The sequence below is a fragment of the Danio rerio genome, chromosome 16 (assembly GCF_049306965.1).
Source record: "Danio rerio strain Tuebingen ecotype United States chromosome 16, GRCz12tu, whole genome shotgun sequence".
Classification (NCBI taxonomy): Eukaryota; Metazoa; Chordata; class Actinopteri; order Cypriniformes; family Danionidae; genus Danio; species Danio rerio.
This window is the reverse complement of record NC_133191.1, coordinates 30,327,692-30,338,007: the sequence shown is the minus strand read 5'-3', so window position 1 is coordinate 30,338,007 and position 10,316 is coordinate 30,327,692.

Here is a 10,316-nt window from a genome sequence, read left to right as displayed (position 1 = left end):
GGCGATGTTTAAACTGTACAGTAACTGTATTTTTTGATAAGACTACAAACATCTATTGTTCATTTGATACTGAACCTTTAATTGTTATTTTTAAGGAATTTACAAAGCATAAATAGTTCTCATTTAGGTCACAAAACTGCTTGAAGTTAAGTTAATAAAGCATTTATTTAAAAATCTTTACTTATTTTGAAGAATTTTTTAATAAATTTTTTGTACATATAATAAAAAAAGACTGAACCTCATTGAGTTTCTTTGTGGATATATAGTATAAAATAATGATGATAATAATAATCAACTTTATATGGCTCCTTTAAAAGTAGCATCTCAATGCACTTTATACATTTAAAAGTACAGAGATAAAAGATACATACAAGGATACATGCATAAAAGACTCGACAAAACAAATGAATTATAATTATAATATTTAAAAACACTCAATTTCCCAATTTAGCTGCCAATGAAGCGAATACGTGATTACGCCGAAAGATTTTAGATACATTTGTGATATAGACACCAGATAAATCTGTGTGTATATCATTTTTTATTATTTGTCATTTGAACTAGTGGTCATTTCAGCGGCCTTTAATTCACTTTTCCTTTAATGCATTTCATTTTTTAATTTCCTTTAAGTTTGGTTTCCTTTAATTCCTGGCACTCAGATCATAATGCAGACACATTAAAGTAGTTCAGATGTTGACATCTAATTAAGATATATAGTTATAGTTTATATATGAATAGATGCAAAAACCTCTATATTTCATCTTCTAAAATGAGCATTTTTATCAGGCTCCTGTGTGTAGGTGCAGTAAGCACTTTTATGGCAAAGAATAAGTCATTTTTATGGTCTTTACAATGAAAAAAACTCAATATAAACAAAGGAGGCAAAAAATATATAATTTTCAATGGAAATTTCAGACAGCACTTAAAGGTTTCTGCATCTGAACTCTTCATATAATTTATTGATAGTTTATACTTTCTCATAGGCATATTTGGACCAAGATGTATTTTTTCAGATTAATATGATTTCCAATAAGTCAGTAACTCTTGAATACCTGCATGTTCATAGGTACATGTACGTTGAAAAAAATTACAATATTAATTCGAATTGTTTCCATGACTAGTGATCCCATTTTTAAATTTACACTAACCCATATACTGCATATCCAGGTTTCACAAGAATCATTTATTTATTCAGTTTTTTTTTTTGGCTTAGTACCTTTATTGACCTGGGGTCACCACAGCGTAGTGAACCGCCAACTAATCCAGCATATGTTTTACGCAGCGGATGCCCTTCCAGTTGCAACCCAACAATAGGAAACATTCATACACACTCATTCACACACATACACTACAGACAATTTAACCTTCCCAATTCACCTATAGTGTATGTTTTTGGACTGTGGGGGAAACCGGAGCACATTGAGGAAACTCACACAAATATGGTTCACCTGATGTTTATTTTATTCATTCATTTATTTTCTTTTTTCGATATCAGAACTAATGCTCTGCAAAAAAAATGAACTATTTTCCAACTCTGTAAGTCATTTAAGGCTCTCTTATGTCTGAAAAAATGGTTGTTTAGCAGGCTTTTTGCCCCCTGAGAACTGCTTTATACGTCCGTCCACTCTGAATATGAATCTGAATATCTGCGATAACCTTAGAGGTGAATGCACTTGGGCCTGCATACTAAATTAATAAGTGGGGGAGGGGGGGTGTTTTTAAATAGGCTTTAATTTTGTATCTCAGACGGTCAGATATATTGCCTCACTAGCGTCACATCCGTTTTGTTGGCAGTTTGGGAGCAGTTTTTGTTGCGTTTCCTCATTAACACTCGATGCGTTAAAGATGAGGACCTTATTTTTAGCCATGCACTGATTGGGTTTTAATCATACATAAAAAGAGGGGTTATGGGCCAGCAAACGTGTAAATCAAGGATGCACAATAACAAGGTCAACATGCGCAACCTTCTCGCTGTGTTAGAGCTAAAAATCTTTGCTTATGGCCATTCAGTTGGAGAATGGAGGAAAGTTTCGATTTTTAAGTGCAGATGTGAACTGTAATTAATAGTTTTCATCAGGATTGTACTTGAGAATACAATGAACGAGACAGATTGGGCTTCATATTGAGTTACAATCATAAATCCAAACTGGATTTGAGATGGTGTTGAAAGAGATGCTTATTCATTCATATCAACTGTGATAAACGTTGGGTTTAAAGTTAAAGTCCAAGGCCCAACAGTGATTTCCAGTTGAATATTTAGTGACCAGTGGTACGGTTAAAAAACAGCTCAACAAAAGGAAATAGTAAGAATATCTCCCTCAATGGATGCACACAAACAGGAATATCTCTTGACTGTTCTGTATGACATATTAGTTTACAACCATTTGTATTCATAGCCTGTCTTTTAGTGTTTTCTTATATGAAACGCTTGCAAATTATGATTTCAAATTTTACGGCTTCAATAAAATATTCCAGCACATTAGCATATATCTGGTGCGGATTATTGGTGCACTGTGAGGGGTGGGCTTTGATTTACATTTGGGGTATAAAGCAAATAAAAAATCTTTCTCCGTTTTTTAAAATAGCAATCAATAACATCTCTATGGCAAGTTATGAGCAAAATGATAGCCTCAATAAAAGCTGTTATTTATCGCCGTAGATAAAGAAACATTACCAGTCAAATTTATAATAGTCAACGGCCCCATACAGGAAGCTTAGGATAGGAAATGTGATTCCCATGCTGTTAAAGACTTGTTATTGCTGTGTACTCTCTAAAATTAAGGTTCAGAGGGAGGGTTGGAAGCAATGGCAGACAAAATTTCATCAACGTTTCACAGCCCTTTCATGTTCAGATGTATAAAGCACTTTTTTATCAGGATGATGAATTCCTACTAATTCAATTTCATAATTTACTCATTCCTATTGGAATGACTGGATTTTGACTGGATGTCCTCAAATTTATACCACACCTTTATCTTGCGCACAACATGCCTTTGCAATAGTCATTGTGTCAGATTTTACAATTTTGACTGATACTTGTGTTGTTGACAAGAATCATGTTAAACTATGACCAGTTTCCATTTTAATGATGTCAGTCTGTGTTTCTCAACCACGTTCCTGGAGGTCCAGATGTCTCCTTTGTCTGTCACCATAGATATATACACTAGATATCGCATAGGGACCCTGAGCATGCATCAATAGCGTCGCCACATTGGTACAGTGCTCCCAGGACAAGTGTCATTCAACCGCACTAGTCAAGAAAGTGTTATTACGTGAAGATGCGGGACTTTAACGCTGTCTACAGGTGTAGTAACGAGCAAACAAAGAAAACAAAGCACAAAGGCAGAACATTACATAGGTAAGGTTTAGTTTTTAGATTTTTGAATGTTATGAACTTTTGTGCTAAACAGGTAACGTTATTGATGATAATACAACTAACTGCATTGACCTTAAGGCAAAGCAGCTACAACTCACACTAAATCAGAACTCGGCTTATGCTAGTTTTGTTGAATAAAATCAGCAAACAATGCAAAAGAAATATGACAACGAGATGCTGCGGTGACAGAAACTTGTACTATTGTCGGGTAGTGAACGAGCCATTCATAACGGAAATTCATTCACAAACGAATCGTTCCCTCTGTCAGTATGAGAAGTGAAAGCAGGAGAGGAGGTGAGTTTCAGGACACGGATTAGATCAAATTAAACAGGGATGGTGGATAGTACATTTCCGAACACACAAACACAAGGTTTTTGTCAGGAATGTCAACGCGATCGCTGATCAATCAATGTAGAAAAGTGATGTAAAATTATAATTTACGTAATTAAAAAAAAATTGCAACATCCAGGAAAACTCCCGATCATAGATATATGTGCATATGTGTTTATCTCTAGTTTTGGATGGCCAGTCCTTCACTGTACCTGGGTCCCGCATTCATTTCAAAGGAGCGCTACCCTGTTCCAAAATGGCAGCTCTATTGACGCATTCCTTTCAATAGACAACAACAGGGTAGGCGACATCTAATGTATATATCTATGGTCTGTCACAACCATTATAGGTCTTTAGCACTCTGCTAATGAGCTGATGACATGAATCAGGCGAGTTTGGTTTTGGAGACATGGGCTGCGTCTGAAACTGCAAACTTCCATACTATATAGTACGGTAAAATCAGTATGGAAGCCGTATACTGTAGTATGTCCGAATTCATAGAATTCGAAAACCAGTATGCGAGAAGTACCCGAATGACTTCCTGTGAGATTCTAAAGTGGGCTTCCCATGCACGCTGCACTATCCCATGATGCCCCGCGAGAGAATTCATGAATTTTAAGTGAAGCAACGCAACTGACGCAGGTAAGTCACGCGACCATGACAAAATGGCGGATGTAGTACGTCCTAATTCAACTCATACTTTTCGCATTCATACTGTATAGAACGTACCTATCTAACGGCTGAGTAGTAAGTTTAAATTTAAATGCAGCACCCACTGAGTAGTAGGCGGTTTGGGACGCAGCCATGGGCTGTTTCTTAACTCCATGTATGTAGAGAACTGACTTGGATTCTTGTGGAGACAGGTTCCCTCAGAAGAACGAATTTGGGAGACCACGAGAACACGAAACACATACTCTGAGAAATGAGATGCTGCGTTCTTCCTGATGCTCATGTGACCTACACGCGTTTTTAACTTAAAATTATTTAAACATCACCGCATTCATCCAACAATTTATAGTTTTTCACCTTTTCAATATAAATAACATGCACAAAGACCTTACAAATACACTTTACACAATACGAATTAAAAAGATTTTAATATGAATTTCAGCAAATAATCATCCGAAATGTGTTTATGCCTTTATAAAGATTTGCACGTTAATGTTTACTTCCACCGTAAAATTTAATAAAACTTCTGAGATAAATAAGTTATATCTCTGAACTTTAGTAATAAACAGACATGAACGTCCCCTTTATTCAGCCGCAATGACTTTCTTGAGCGAATTTTGCGCTCAAGACTAAATCCACGCATCCTTGATATTAAGAACACATCCGGGAACTTTCATGCGTCCTCTGTTCGTGCGGTTTTGAGTTTTGCAGTTGAATTTTGGAGGTTGATGATGACATTACACGAGAACATGAGGATGCAAGACCTCTGAAGAATGCATACTGAGAAACAGCCATGATAAAAATGTGCAGAGCTGTTGGTCCTCCTGGTTTTGATAGCATCATTTAGGAATGCAAATTTTTAAAAAGAACTAAGGAAGAAAACACTTTCAGTATGACTGCCTAACAGATTAATAATTTATGCCTCGGGCGATTTTGATTAAACTGTACTGCACGTATCAGCTGACATTGATGGAGGAATTTGCAGCTGTACTTGCAAATTCATGGTTCATCAATAAAGAACCAGCCATGATAGAAATCTAAATATACATCAATTAATTAACTGAAAAAAATGTACAATCCGAGACACAAGACCCGCCCAAAGGTCTTGAGCACAGTCATTATAATAGCACGTAGAAGAGCAATTGGAAAGCAGCACAATGAAATGTAACACCATGTTTTGTGTGAACAGTAAGGCTGTGTGTTCAAACTGTTTTCAGTGTGAGTGCTGCATTGCTGACTATGTATTTATGGTCACTTTCCCATGTGTGGTCACCAATAACTAGCACTCATCAGGGACAATTTTTTGATCCAAACACAGGCTCATTGTCGATACGTACCCCTGTCTACATTTCTGGATAGCACAAATAATGTAACCAGAGGTACGTCTGACTGCATTTCATCTTTGAAACGAATGATACAGGGTGGTATGATGGCACGTCAGCTTCTGTTCATTTTTGCGCTACTGCTGACCACATACCTTTGTGTGGATGGCTTTTCCGGTATTACCAGTTGTCTCAGTAGGTCGCCTCATACACTGATAGCTTGGAACATGGACCGGAGTTGACAGCAATGACTGGGTTCGAGTTTGGCGAAGAATGGTTCCCAAAACCAGGTAAAACAAAGCAAAACTACATTCTTTTTCTAGATTGCTTCTAAAAACACTATTGGTTGGGTTTAGGGAATGGAGTGGGTGGGTCATTTAGTCGACAGCAAGCTGGCCTGTTCGACTGAAGCGTATAATGGGCTTCTTGTGTTTTTAAGTGAGAAGAGGGCGCAAAAGGAATTTGTGATCATCAAAAAGCATCCACAGTGGCCTGTTGCGGATTTGCAAAACCAAAAACTGCAAGCAGACTTACTCAAGGTTACGTATTTGGCTGTCCCTAGAAATGTGGACCTGTGTAAGCATACGAAATGAGCCTGGGTCACATTTGCAGATGGACAGGGCCTACCTGGACCACCTGCCACAACATTCTTGTTAGTTAATTTTGCTGCCTCAACATGTTTATCCAAAAAGAGATCTATCACAGTAGATGATTCAGTTTTGCGTCAGGATATTTTCACACCTGTAGATTTTCAATTTATCTTAAATATGGGATTTAAATTTACCATGTAAGCAATTTCATCTTGGTTTAGTTTGACAATAATCCTACATTTGTCACCTGCGGGTAAACTCATGTCATTGGCAAGAGCACACCAGTCCAGGTGTTGGGAATGCACTCATGTCAGTCATTCTAGCATTGACAGATAACAGCTCTTTGTTTCTCAAATTTCAGTAATCATAATTCCTTACATTTATATAGCGCTTTTCTAGACACTCAAAGTGTTTTACACATTTTTAAGGGGGAATATCCTCATCCACCACCAGTGTGCAACATCCACCTGGAAGATGCGAAGGCAGCCATACTGCACCAGACTGCACACCACACACCAGCTGATTGGTGGAGAGTAGAGAGTGATGATGCCAATAATGATATAGGGATGGAGGCCATGACAGACAGAGGCCATGGGCAAATTTGGCCAGAATGCCGGAGTTAAAGGTGCAGTAGGTGATTGTCTTCAGAAAATTTTTTTGTTGTGCTGTTTGAAATCTTCACATTCCAGTAGGAATGATTAAAATAAATTATCTACATTTTTTTATATGTATTTTTATAGGCGAAGCAGTGGCGCAGTAGGTAGTGCTGTCGCCTCACAGCAAGAAGGTCGCTGGGTCGCAGGTTTGAGCCTCGGCTCAGTTGGCGTTTCTGTGTGGAGTTTGCATATCCTCCCTGCATTCGTGTGGGTTTCCTCCGGGTGCTCCATTTTCGCCCACAGTCCAAAGACATGCAGTACATTTGAATTAGGTAGGTTAAATTGTCCATAGTGTATGAGTGTGAATGTGTGTGCGGATGTTTCTCAGAGATAGGCTGCGGCTAAAGGGCATCCGCTGCGTAAAAACTTGCTGGATAAGTTGGTGGTTCATTCCGCTGTGGCGACCCCGGATTAATAGAGGGACTACGCAGACAAAACAATTAATGAATGAATGTATGAATGAATGAATGTCAGACAGTCACAGTCGCGGTAAAATCAAATGCTGAATCAAAACTTGTTAAAATCCTGAATCAATATTTGAGTTACTTTTGCACGCTGGAGGAAGGACGACAGCATGGCTGAAGTATTTCTGTTGTGCAGGTAATGTTCTGTTTTAATACTGTTTTAGTCCCTCAAAGCTGATGTAGATTGTGTTGTGTTATGAATGGGTTATATGCACAGACGTGTTGTTCAGCCACTGAAATCTCCTGGTGAAAGATTGATGTGACTATTTTCCGTTTCATAAGGGACCTTTTACAGCATCGATAATGTAGATTCATATTCAGTTTAACAACAAAACATCAGTAAATTGTGCTATTTCGCCTAGCCTGCTTTACTGAGCTGAAGTTGCTTTTATATTCACATTGGTTCATTTTTAAACAATGACAGCCTCCTTATACAGTATACCATGCTACTCTGAACATTCGCTTTGACATAGCATCTCAGCGTGGCTTAGTAGTAAGTGAAATTCCTGCACGCCTCCTGCCAAACACTAACTACATTTCTAACTGACTAATGTCATGAACTATAGTGGGTTGTCTGCTGTCATGTCTCGGTGTGCGCGTTCCCGATTTCAGGAGGCGTGGCTTTAAAACACAGTCTCTCCCTGCTGTCCAAAGATAATATACTAAGCGGTTAGCATCTTGGCAGATCACCTACTGCACCTTTAAACCCCTACTCTTTTTCAAAGGACATCCTAGGATTTTTAATGACCTCAGAGAGTCAAGACCTCAGTTTAACATCTCATTCAAAAGTACAGAGTCCCCATTGACATATTGGGGCATTACGATCCACACAGACCACAGGTTGAGCACCCCATGCTGTTCTCACTAACACCATTTCTGACAGAAACCTAGCTTTTGCATGTGGTCTCTCATCCAGGTACTGACCAGGCACAGTTCTGCTTAGCTTGGGGGTGACCATGTGAGAATTGCTGAGAGCTAGCTGCCAGTATGTATTTCCAACTCAATCTCACAAGGAAACGTAACTGCTTTTATGTATTGTAAGGAAAAAAGTTTAATTCATAAGGATATGTATGATTTTATTAGTACAAAAACAGTATTTGAGATGTTGCTCCAAAATCTACCCCTAAACTCAACCCTTAATGGGGAATGAGCAAATCATTCTAAAATATGAATGAGAGTGTACAAATTCATATGGATGAGCCACTAAATCTAAAAGTTCCAAACTGCTGTGAGATTTCATTGTTTTCACGGTGTTTTCTCCAAGTTAAGCAGTGATTTCCAAAACAAACAGGGTTTACCAAAACAAACACTGCTAATTTTCATTGGGTCAGTTTGCTTTTTCCCCCACAAATGGTGGCTTAAGACTACCTTGTTCAGGTGATCTTAGACTGATTGATCACAATTCGCCAGACTCACATATGGCCAAACAGAGCCTACTAATAGAGAACATTTGCCGGTTGTGAAAACAAGACACTGTCAAGGAGTACCCACATAGCAAAATGTCTCCAGCCCAGCTCTGGCCCACACAATCAGGTTTTGCTTGGCCCACATGCCGCAGTGAATTACAGTACATGACAGGACTAAGTCTGACCTCCAGACAAGGGCCAAAAATGGACCCTATTTGGGCCAAGTTTTAGCCAAGTTAATAAGAGAGGTTGGTGTATTATAATTGCAATGACATTGATAAACCCATAAAGCATTGCACTTTAAGCACACTATGGGCGGGATTTTTCCTGTGTGTGTGTGTATGTGTGTGTTTTGAGAGAGAATGTGTGATGGAGATACTCGTTGCCCTCAGTGATCCTGGCTGCTTTCCAGCCCTCAGTTGGCCCTTAATCAGCGAGCTGTCACTCAAACAGAAGCAGTGACACCCTGCATATTCACCAGTCACCTGGGACCCCCGATTAGACGCTCAGCTCCCCCATTCTACCCTCCTCAGGCACAAAAACAACTCCCCTCAGAGACAACAAAAGCCCAACCTAAATCAGATTTTGCCCAACACACAAGCGCTCCTGATGCCCATTCACTCAAGTAAGTGTCTTTCTGTAAACATTTACAGTATTTTAATTCGGTGAACTTGTGTTCTGTTATAATCACGAGAACCAATCGTGCGAAGCTGGCAGCGGTTGCCAAGAGTGACAGTGATGCCAGCGAGTCCTCGGCCCAGCTGGAGATCAGCGCTCACCTGAGGAAGGGTCGCGTCAATCAGCCTCCCGTCCGGCGTCCCCCGCGCCCCTCGACACCGCCTATTTACCCTCAAACAAAAGCGCCGTTCAACCGCGGGTTCGTGTCGCGATGGCAGAATAGATTGAGCTGTCACAGCAGTTGCTCAGAGGGAAGATTAATAACCAACACAAACAATAACGTTCCCGCCATCACCATAAATATGCTAATGAGCGTTATCAATACAGCGGCTAATGGAAGTGGCGGAATTACGGCGAGGGCACGAGGGTGAGCCGTTTATTCACAGACCGCTCTGATAAACCCACAGCGCGGCCCCGCAATAAAAGCAACCACCCTTAAAAGCTATCAGCTCGCGAGTAAGACAACACTTCATTGTGCGAGAATGGAGAGGTAAAGGAAAATGCGTGCCAAGGATTTAATTAAGAGTCAACAGGGTGAGCGGAGCTGCTGGCTAGGGAGGGAGAGAGTCAGTTGTCGAGATAATGATATTGTGGAGCGTTGATGTTGTAATCGGGCATCTGTTTTAGAAGATGAATCAAACTTCTGTATGAGAAAACTGTCTTTCAGAAGTTTTAAATGAGTCTAGATTGACGAATATAGGGGAGAGTGGAGACAGTTGCAACACGCATTTCCTTCAGTTTCTCAGACACAGTTTTTGAAACCCAAAATTTTAATTAAATGAACCCACATCTATTGGACACCCACTCACATTGCTATATTATGTG